At 36.7% G+C, this 12,063-nt stretch overlaps 1 long non-coding RNA gene across 1 annotated transcript in view; it reads right to left on the minus strand.

Moving 5' to 3' along the window:
- LOC111755999 (uncharacterized) overlaps nucleotides 1–12,063 on the minus strand; it is a 163,489-nt gene that overhangs the window by 53,941 nt on the left and 97,485 nt on the right. The window contains exon 4 of the long non-coding RNA XR_002790507.2: nucleotides 232–366. This is a non-coding gene — a long non-coding RNA (uncharacterized LOC111755999). The remainder of the gene's footprint in view (nucleotides 1–231; nucleotides 367–12,063) is intronic.

Below are 12,063 nucleotides of genomic sequence, written 5' to 3' on the forward strand. Positions count from 1 at the left end.
GGTTTCATTTTATTTTCACCTGAGTTAAGTGGGTTGTTTTTGATTTTCCATGCCACAAGAAAGTACCTGACCGATTGTTTACCTTCCCCACATCTTTACAGTGATTCATAACCATCTTTCCAATCCAATCATCTTCTTGGAACTTGAATTTCTGTGTTGATAATATGCAACTAATTTGCATGCTTCTGTCTCTTCTCTTTCTCTATACATTGTGCAGATGCTGTCACTTACAGTTTAACTTTTCCAGATCCTTTTATAGTTTTATAGTTTTCTTCATGCTTGTGAAACCGCACCCTGTGAAATTATCCTTCCACATGCATAGTAGAAAGGACCGTAGCAGATGGCTCTACAAGTGAAGCAGGGGTCCTGAAATTTAAAAAGAAAAGTGATGTTCAGGAACTGGATTAATGTGCATTTCACATTTTCAGTTCTTGTTTTAAAAAGTTGACTTCATCAAATCAGATACAGACTTGAAAAAAACCCCATTTACTTAGCAATGGTTCACTTGCCTTTCTTCAACAATGACATAAATGTCTGGTTTCAGGGAAAGAGAGCATTTTCTTTTCTCACTGATAAGAAAATTATTCTAATGTACTGCCACAATATTTATTTAATTAGATTGCTAAAATCCTTTCTGCAGAATTAAGTCTTTTTTCTTTTTAAGTCTGTAAAATCAAACTGACTTTAGTACTAAAATATTTTAGTGTGATTTGCATCTTCCAAAAAATGAATTTTGGAAAATGCCAATTTAAAAGAAACCTCATATAAATGGTAGTGTTATTTTAATCAGCATTTCTATTCACTTTTATTTCTTTCTCTTTTTTTGCAAGCTTTTCTTTTGATTGTATCATAATAAATGTCTAGACTCTGCTCTAAAATGTGAAGAATTTGAGGAGACTTTGTACAAATGATGCCAGAAAAAAAATTAGCAGCACTGTGTATTGAAGTGCCATAGTGTAAAATTCATAGAATGTTATGAATAGAAAAAGCATTGACTTTTTACATCCAACTAAGATGGCCTGGTATCTATGCCTTTTCTGGAAGGTTATCTCTTATTAGAAAATTCTCATCCACCTTGCTTCCAGGGCGCATAATAAAAAATACATTACTGTGCCAATTATGCATCTATGTTTCTATCTAATTTTTAACTTTTGTTTAAATAGATATAAAAGTTTCATTGGAATCTTGATTTGGGGTTAAGTTATTGCTATACTGAATCTGGCACTGGTATTAGAAGTATCTGACTTTTTTGTGATTTAGGTGACTGCTGAGATCAAAGCCACAGTTATTGAGAGTTTACTTAAAGTAATGACAGCAAAAGTAAATTATATTAGAAGCAATTCTTTCAGGCTGATATTTAATCAGAAGGTCAGACAGAGGCAGAATGCAATACTTCTGAGCAGCTGAAAATAAGCATCCCCCAACCCAGGGTGCAGCCACTCCATCTATGCTGCCTCAGCCTTTCCTCCAGTACACACATCCGTGAATAACAATATGATTAAAAGGTCAAAATCTGTCCCATTGGTGAGTCCCCACCATGTTACATTCTGATTGGCTACAACTGACTGACAAGCATGTATATCACAAGAATTTTAATGTCAGTCCTGATTAACTCGTATCACTATTCACCACAGCTAACAGCACACCAGCGTAGGATAGCAAAGCCAGATAAGAATGTGAATTCAGTTTGTGAAATTGTTGAGACAACTGACTGTATAAAGGGTAAAGTTTCATTTCGCTTACAGCTTTGGCCCCCTTGGTCTCACCACTTGCAAAGCCAGTGCATCATGGCAGGAGTATGTACAGGGACAAGGTTCATGTCTCCAGTCAAAACGAGGACAGGGGAAAATCAGTTCCTGCACTCCTTTAAACAAATGTGATCCCGTAACCCAGTGCTCTCCTGCTGGGCTCCATCTCTTTGAAAGTTCCCACCACGGCCTTATTTCACCACACTGAGGATTAAATCTTTACCTACGGACCTTTGTGGAACACTCTAGTTGTAACCAAACCATAGCAGAATGGGTCACAGAATAATCTGTGGGTGCATACTGAGAAAAAAAATAGAAGAAGCTATGAAAGAGATTTTTAAAAGATGAATAGGTACAGGACTTCTGATAGGAGGCTTCAAAAGGCTGTTGCAATTTCCAGCAAACATTTATTTGATAATCTTCTTTCAGGTCAACTATATGTCTGCCAATTGCCTGATTATTCTACAGAATTTTCTCAGAGATAAGATGATTGACTGTATTCTGCTGTGTGATCAAAGTCATTTTCAGCTTTTGAAGTTCAAACTTTGGAATATTCATTTGTAGAAAGATTTCTCAAAACCAGCTTACAGGTATCTAGTAAATATTGTGCCCCACCTGTGCCTTCTTTACTGGGCTAACACTTGTATTACAGCTGTTTTTAGTGTTGGATTCTAGTGGTTGACAGATGCAACCTCTTGTGTATAACTATCTTCAGCCAAGGAAAATCCCCTTGCCTGCCTGTACCTGAGGAATAAGCTCTCACCCTCCACTAGAGTGGCCTGCAGTCAAAGACTAGCTGCGCCTGGCCTCTTTGAAGGACGATACCGTGCACCATTCATGTTCCAGAGCACCCCCTAGAATCAGGCTGAGACTGCCATTCAGTTATAACCACCTCTTAACCCAACTTCCTTCTGCAGTATGCTTTTGTCATGCTCATATGGATTTGTCCTGAAAGCATGCCCTTAGAGAACCTAATAGATTTTTTAAAAAGCAAAATAGAAACCTTTTTATATATATATGCATGGCCAAAAAGTGGACAATTTTGAGACTTTTCAGTCAAATAAATATAACAGACATCAATACTGTTTCGATTGCCTGCAAATTATACCATGAAGAATGTAAAACAATGAACTTCTCTAATTCATTTCTGTCACATCATATTTTTTTTCTTTTTGTTGGAATTTGTTGACTGCATTTTTTCCTTCCTCTAGTTATTCTACCTATATAGAAATTGGAAAGAAAGTGTCAATACTCTAGCAACTACCAGTAAGACATCTTAGGTAATAAAAAAAGTAAGTGAATATTTTGTATTTGCCTTAGAGATCTATCCTCTGCCTTTCTCTGCCCTACTCTGAGCCCCAACCCTTCTAAAGACTACAACAATGATTTCTGTGCCTTCTAGCTTCTATGGCATCCATGGAAGACACTGGCCAGAAATTTGAAAGAGTTGTGCAGAATGAGGTAACTTTATTCTAACATCCATCCTCTTGCCAGGTCATTACAAGTTGACCCTGGCCTTCTATGGCAAGGGTACATTTTCTGTTGGGCAGCCTCTCCATTCAGCTCTATATCTGAGTAAATAATCGCTTCCTATATCTGCCCTTTAGCATTGCTGCATTTTCTGCTTCTACTCTATAATGTGTTAGATCTAGAATGTCCTCCAAAGGCCTCAAGTGTCCAGAAGTGGAGTTTTTGGAAGGTGACTAGAAAAGTGGGCACTATATTCCTCACTGAAGAATTCTTAGCTAAATGTGCTGCTATGAAGTCAGCCTAGTTGGAAGATGTGGATCTCTAGGGCTATGACATAAGAGAGTATATCTTTCTCCCTGGATCCTCCCTTCACAATCTCTGCTTCCTCATCACCATAATGTGAGCAGTTTTCTTACACTCAGGCCCTTCCACTATGCTGTTTCTTGGGGCCACCCAACTTTGCACTGAAAAATATGAACCAAATAAAACTCCCCTGTTTTAGTTTGTAAGTATCAGATATTTTGTCCTAGCAATAAGAGTGTGATTAAGATAGATTTTGAAGCTGAGAGTCAGTACTACACCTGACTATATGGTTTAGAAGACTTTGAAATTGGCTTGGGAAAGGAGATTGGAAAAGTGTGGCAATTCTACCTATTTAAAAAAAAACTGCTGTATACTGAGATTGATGGTTGATTCTGATCAGAGTTCAGGCAATTTGTGATGTTAGAAATACACATAGTAAAAAACAAGCTCAGGAAGTTTCTGTTGGTAATAAGGACTCTATTAGCATTTAGACGACAAACCATGTATGTTATGCTCTGGTAGAAGTTTGTCTACATTCCACCCATATCCTGAGACTAAGGGCGGCGGCTGATCTAGTGGATGAAATTTCAAGAAAGCCCATAGTTAAGGCTGTGGCATAGGTACTTCTGACAGCTTTCACCAAGTTTTAGTAAGAAATAGCATCAAAAATCTCATTTGAGAACTTTTCAGTTTACCCAAAGTGAAAGTACCTGCAAAGTGCTTCCTAGAAGAGTGAGGTTGCTAAAAGGATTAGTATGTAAAAAGAAGTCAAGTACTTCCCATTAGAACAATAACAAAGGTGGCAGGAGGGAATCTCAGGAATCAGCAAGACTGCACACTTCACTGGCTCACCGGGTATGAAAGGGTAAATGTAAAAACTTTTGAAATACTTCATTTTGAAAAGAAACCTCCAAGATGCCTGATCAGAGTTCAGGCAATCTGAGGCCAGATGATCCAGAAGAGCTCCCTTAGGAACTGTTTCCTTGGAACTTTTTATTTCCCACAGTGCCCAGATATTCAAATGCTTAGAGACCTCTGCAGCTATACTCGAAAAGGGACTGGCTAGTGCTTGAGCAGGCAGCAGCCATGTGGGGTCATCCATTTGGTGCTCATTTTACATGCATGCAGGATGCAAGACTTGTAGAGTCAAGAAGGCTTCCAATCAGACTTCAGCAGAAGGTCTGGGAGTTCAGACAGTAGCCCTTGAGACAGCAGTGCATGAAGCTGTGACAGTAAAACAAAAAGTATACTGGAGACCCCAGGAATTTGGAAAAGCCAAGAATATGGAATGTCTTCCGAAGAAAGCTACATGCAGTGAGGAAATCTGTCCAACACAGAGACCACGAGGGTCGCAACCAGAATTGCTGTACAGCTGGAGCTGCCCAAATCCTTTGCAGTTTGCATCTCACCAAAATTTGCCCTGAACCCTAAACGTAGAACAGTAAGACTTAATGATTCCTCACTGTGTTTCAGAATTCCTTTGTCTAATTTATTTCTATTTCTCTATTCCTCACTTTTAGGGTGAAAATATTTACACTGTAACATTGTATATTAGAAGGTGTTAATTATTTTTTTTTTAGGCACTCACAACTAAGAGTTTGTCTTTAGTCTCAGAGGAAACCTTGGCTTTGGACTTTTCAAGAATGCTAAAACTGTTAACACTTTGGAGACTTAGAGATATATTAAATGTATTTTTGTATAGATATGTGCATGAATCCTTTGGGTTCAGAAATAGAATGTTAGGGTTTCTCTCTAAAATGTCCCTCCAATGACCTGACATGATCAGAAGTGGGGCTTTTGGAAAGTGATTCGATCATAAGGACACTACTTATCAGTAGTTTAATCCACTGGTGAATTCACAGCTGAGTATACTGTTAAGTGTTTAGTCTGGTCAGAAAAATTATATTACCGGAATTGTGACCTTGGAGAGTATACCTCCCAATCTGACTCCATCTTTCCCTCTCTGTTTTCTGGTCTCAGTGATCTAGACAATTTTCAAACCCTTCCATCATGGTATTTCTGCCTTGAAGCCAGCTAGCAAAGGACTATAACCAGAAGCCAAAATAAGTCTTCCTTTTCATTGTGAGTGTCAAGGATTGTGTCTCATCAGTGAGGAAAATGATTAAGACATACACTACTCTTTGATATTATAAAGAATTTAACCCTACCCACATATTTCTTTATTAAACTTTCTTTTATGATTCTTTTGAGTATTCTGTTTTCTTCCTGGACACTATTAGATACTATAGAATAATCTGAGTTTTCTTCTTGGACACTATTAGATAGTATAGAATAATCTGAGGTGGCTAACATTGAAGTTTAAAATGTATCTGACAAGAAAAAAAATGCAATCTGGTAAAAAAAAACTTACATAATTCCATGATATTTGATTACTTAGCAATACCTATCCTCATTACTTTAGGTAGACTATTGGGTTATAGTCATTCAATCATTTCTTCGTTCATTTGTTTCACAACCAGTTATTGATCATCAATTTGCATGGACTAAACCATTGCAGTCATGCAGGGCTACAGCATCCTGTACTGTACCAAGTTACCTTTTAACAATGGCTTCAGGGCAAATCAAAATGCTAAAAATGGAAGGAAAACCTTCTGGCTCCCAACATGGACAGAAATGAAAAAGCAATGAATTATGAAGTGAAAAATTATTTATAAGACTAATTCTCTTGAAATAAATGACTGAAGAATTCTGGAGAAGTCTCAACAAAGAGGGAATTCCATGTTTGGTATGGAAATGTCTGTACTCAAAAGATGCCTGATAGCTAAGTAGATGGTCATAGAGTTGTGCTGAAAATTGGGATGAAAGAATCCCAGATACCTTGGAAACAATTTCTCAAGCTGTCCCACCTAAGGGGCACATCATTTAAGAGTGACTAAACAGTCCATTTAGCAAATCAGTCAAGTTTACTGTTTGATATCCTCAATATCAAAAAAACCAATTGTGTGACTGAATTTTGCATTTTCAGCACAGTCATTGTAGAAAGAATCTAAATTTTTCAGATGACTGCTTTTAGAATAATACTGATGTTTAATCACTGAGTCATTTTTTCTGCTGCAGACATCTTGAAACAGAAGATAAATGCCACACAGTAAAAATTCCTCAGGACAAAAGCTTGGCTTGGGATAACATTTATAAAATGTAAATTTTGCCTCACTATAGTTTCACATAGCTATATCATAGCTAAATATTTTTTCAAGAAAATTTATCCACTAAATGAAAGTAGCTGAGAAAAAAATTTGACATGATTAATGAAAGTATTACAAAAATAGCAAAAGTAGACTTTACCTTAATCCCATCACCTGGTCTGGTCCCCATTATCTCTGATAGTGTTAAGAAGGTTGTTGAATAACTCAAACAGAAGAGAAGCTATCTTTACAAAGCAGTACTTCCATATGTGTAAGGGGATGATAAGACATTTGACAAAGAAAAGGAATAGCATAGCAAATATTTAGGAAATGGCAAATCCATATTATGTAAATTTACTTGAATAATTTTATATGGAGATCTATAATCTTGAAATAGAAAATACTTTCATTTAATATTGTCTTATTTCTTTTCTTTTTTTTTTTTTCCACTTAGGTAAATACCGGGTTGCCTCCCTAACCTAAAACATAAAGGAATTAGTGGGATATAAAATGTGCAATGTACCCTGAGAAAGTGAAAGGGGAAGAATTATCTAAATAGGGAAGGCAGATGACATTTTTAATCTTGTATTATGATTTGAAACCCATATTGCTTTCATTGCTCTGTTTAGTTTGGTTATATTCTGTTCCAGTTTGTCTACTGGAACTGGAACTGGATTTGAGGGCATAGACAGCTATTCCAAAGATAGCAGGATATACTACAGTAACCATTTTTAATTTCCTATTAACTTAATCTGAAAGCCTGTATTGCCCTCACTGCCTTGCTTTGACTGATTTTATCTGAATCTGTTTTGTTCAATCACTGTTTTGTCTTGACTGATTTTATTTGAATCTGTTATGTTTGATAGTATCATGTCTAAGAGTATAGGCAACTATTCTGAAGACAATAAGACTCACTATGATACCCATTCTTGTTAGACTATTACCCTCTTTTGAAGTCCTATAATGTCTCCAATGTCTTGTTTTTATTGGTTTTGATCCATACCGTTATGTTCAATTTTATTTTACCTGATGATACGGGCAATTCTATTGAAGATAACAAGTGACATCATGGTAACCATTGTAAATCACCTTGTATTGTGGTTTTAAATCATGTACCCTTGTCCGTCCTTTTGTTTTGAATGACCCCATTTGTTTTTTGTGGGTTTTTTTCTCTCATTTGTTTTTATTCAAAATAAAAAAAGAAAATACGTTTATTTAATACTGTCTTAATTCATTTATTTATTTATTTATTTTGTACTGGGGATCGAGCTCATGACCTCAACTTGCAAGGCAGATGCTTGCACTGAGCTAAATCCCAGGCCATGCTGTCTTATTTCTATCACATGTTCATTTCTGTTATATGCATTCTGAAAACATGATAGAAATGAGAAGCACTGCTCTGTGTACATATTTATCTCCAAAAGAAAAGAGACAAAGAAGGTCATTTTCTTGTTCACTAGGTTACACTCAACACACTGGAATTTGGGTAAGTCTGTGGACCACGAAGTCATTCCTTTTGGTGAACTCTTCCTTAATTCTCTAAGATTCCAACATTTGAGGTCCGTAACAAGTTTGTCTTCGTTTATCCCATTGTTACAGTCCAACGTGAGACTGGTTGGCTAGTCCCTGATCAATACATGGGTTTTCCCATAGAGTAAGGAATTTGAGAGTAAAGCAGATTCTTAAAGCCTCTGACTGTCTTGGGTGCTGCATAATATATCACTTATCATAATATTCTAAGACCTTAATTTGTCCTGGATACATAGTTGACATGCAAACACTAGCTATTCATATTTGTAAAGCAAATCAATGCATTTGAGAATTAATGAAGAGTAATATTTATGGCAGCTTTATGATATAAAAGTATGAAAACAATAAATGGACTCATTTGACAAAGTAACATACATTTTATTGTGCATTAACATGAAGTAACTTTTTGGAAGGGAAATATAGTAAGCACAAATTATTTTTATACTAGAAGATCAACCATTAACACTTACATTCAAGCCAGAAGTTTGGTTCTTTATGTATATCTTCAATGGTCCGAAGTGCTCAAGATGCATTTAGTCCACGCATTTTGGTATGGAAGGACTATCATCACTCTGCTTCTTAATGTCCCTTTAATTCAATTCTGTGACCCAGCTCTTTGGAATTCCTACTCATGCCTGGGCCCCTCTGCTAATCCCTGCCACTACACACACGCACACATGCAGATAAGGCAAAGGCACTCACAGGTGAGGCACCGAGAAGGCAAAGAGGTGCATAAAACATAGAGGTGGTCTTCAGGAAAATGTTTCTAAGTTCTTTTGATTTTTCACTATAGTTCTGAGAACATTTCTGGTCATTTTCTGCCTGATAATTTAGATGCATTTGGGAATCACAGAGCTATTTCTTTCTGAGCACTTCGCACTGTTCTTGGTGCTGCCAGACTGCAGGGTTAAAGATCCACTTTCACTGTGACTCAGCTCTTCTGCTTTTCACCACTGGCTGAGATTTTTATATAAACCCAGAAAAAAAAAGAAGCTTTGGATTTAAGATTCCTTATGCTTTCTTCCATGCTACCATCCATGCAGCAAAAAATGTTAAGGTCTAGCTTCTGCTTGAAATAGAGCAAACGAAACAGCTCAGGTAGAGCAGAAGAAAAAAAATTTTTTTATTATCTCTTGCAATTCAAAACTAAAAACACTCAGGTGAAATTAAAGGACAGTATTAATAGATGTCTATACCAAAGTTGACTAACATACAGGGTTATGACAGACAAATTTTAAAACTTTAGTTTAGAAATTGTGTGCTAACTAATCATTGATTTAAAAAAGAATGATTTTAATTTTATAATTTTATTAATCCTCCTTAAAACTCTAGCAGACTCTGAGGCAGGGGATGGTAGTCCGTGTGATTCATGAAGGTGTACCTCTGTGTGTTGCCTTGCAAACTCTTTGCAGTATCATTTTGCTTCCAGCAGCTTAGCTGCTTTCAGAAATAAATTTAGAAATCAGGTGGGATGTCTGTTAAATAAAAGCTCTGAAAGCCTGGAAAACCATTTTTTTCTAATTTTGGAGTCTACCTCTACCTAACAGGCACGATTCACTGCGATGTTATTTTAAAATTGACCCAATCTGTCCACACACATTTTTATGCGCAGCATATCTCATCATTTATTTTATTTTAAATATTAGTAATGCTCAGCAAAGGGTATCCCAAAGCATGGGACTATAGTCTGCTGATGTAAAGAAGTAGTTTCAGAATTGAGACCTTTGTAACCTTCCCTTGTTTCTCCTCCAAGCACAGGAATGAACTCTTCTGTAAGAATCCTCATCTGACGGAGACAACTTCTTCCAAAAGAAACAACTGTCTTAAACTTCATCACTAGGCATATTATCAAATAACAAGGAAAGCTCACCACCAGGAAGAAAGGAAAGCAACTCACCCGTCTTTTTATCTGTTGTTCAGAAGACAGGACAGAGAGGTTACTTGGTGGACTTTATCTACATAAGACACCTTTCATTTGCAGTGAAGTGCATTCCCTCACCTTCCCTATTTGTGGCAGCCTCCCTGTTTTAGTCAGCTTTCCATCACTATGACAAAATAGCTGAGAAAATCAACTTAAAAGGATAAAAAGGCTTATTTTGGGTCAAGTTGTAGAAGTTTCAGTCCATGATTAGCAGTTCCGGTTCTGTTACGCTTGAGTTACACAGAAACACCACGGAAAGATGTGGCAGAGGAAACCAGCCCACTTCATGGTATCCAGGAAGCAGAAGAAAGGAACACAGCAGGGACCACATGCAGTCCCCAAGGTCGTGCTCCTGCAGGCAGCGCCCTTAGCTAAGCTCCACCTCTTATTTCCATTACCTCCTGAAAATGCCAACTTGTGATCCCATCAGTGAATCAATCCAATCACTTTAAAAGTGCATCAGCAAGGCCTCACACACAAGGAGCCCTTTAGGGACATTAAATAACATCCACAATACTTCCTCCCTTCCTTCTCCCTTGTGAAGAAGAGTAGTTGAGCTTCAACACGATGACCTTTTCTTTAAGCTTCGTATTTTCCACAGTTTCCTGAGTCTATGCATGTTAAAAATGCTTTTCTCCTGTCTTCCTACCTTCTGTACTAGAGGTATTGGCCATGATCCTTTATGATAGACCAGAAAGTGACCTCCCCTTTTCTGCGCATATAATACAAAGAAAATTTATGAAAAATACATGAAATACTTCTTTGTAACTGAGATACTGCTCTAAAGCAGTTTTTAAGCTCTTATTTAGAATTATTTACTGTTTTATGTCACTAAGATTTCTTCCCCCAAAATGAGAACACACATTTATAGTGAACAATATATGGACGCATAGATGCATTTTACATGGAAGAAGATAAATAAATATCCCAGGTCTCTAGGTAGATCACTAAACCACAGTATGCTACAAACTTTGTATATTTTCCTAAAGCTTTAGTCACCTTCTATCTCTTAAGAAATGGTCCCAAATTATGTTGTCACCAAACAACAAATTGCATACTTGTTCTCAAGGACAAATTACATATCCACTGCATTTCTGTGTGCTCACCACGTTTCCATAATTCTTTGAAACCCAAGCAGTCTAAAAGAATTAGCACTGCTCTCAAATATATCAGGGGCTCGAGAGCTCTCAGTAAGAACCTGGATCACAGCTAGCATAACATTTACAGTTGGGCCTAATATCTATTCAAATCTGTATTTACTAGTGAACAGTAAGAATTCAGACTAATCTGGAAGAAACAGATCAACTGAATCTGTGTTTTAATGATTTATTAATTTAATGTATTCATAGTTTTCACTGAATTTTCATGCTTTTTCCTTGAAGATAATATATTCAAGAAGAGATGTAGAAGTATTATTTTTTTTATTGTTTGTGTCCTTAGGTAGACAGATAATAAAGAGAAAGGAGCCTTCATAGGAGAGAAGGAGCAAAGATATGGAACCTTTCTTTGGCTCTATAAACTTCATTTACTGCTTCTGAAATGATCTATGTTATAAACAAATTCATTTTCCTGTATAACTCAGGGAAGTTGGTTGATTTTAGAGCTTGTCTTTGGTTGGCATATCTGATTACAAAAATACTTAACTCTTATAAGGTCCTTAGAATTTCTCCTAAAACTCCCCTTCCACAGTCGCTCAATTCCTCTGACATCCCAAAAATCCAGCCAATAATCCTATTTTAAGACTATATCTCTTCTGCTTCGCTTGGTAGCAACTGGATCTTGTTAATTGTTCTCACATGATCTCAGATCTCTTATTTACACTTGGTCTTCTGCACTTCAAGATAATAAGCCAGACTGAGATGATAGGGTTGGCAGAATATTCGTTTTGAGTAACTGTTTCCCATTATAAGATGAACTCTTTAATTCAAGTACCTTGACGTCCCCA

This window comes from Cavia porcellus, unplaced genomic scaffold (assembly GCF_034190915.1).
Source record: "Cavia porcellus strain 051 isolate PalLab524CR breed Dunkin Hartley unplaced genomic scaffold, mCavPor4.1 scaffold_7, whole genome shotgun sequence".
NCBI classification, from domain to species: Eukaryota; Metazoa; Chordata; class Mammalia; order Rodentia; family Caviidae; genus Cavia; species Cavia porcellus.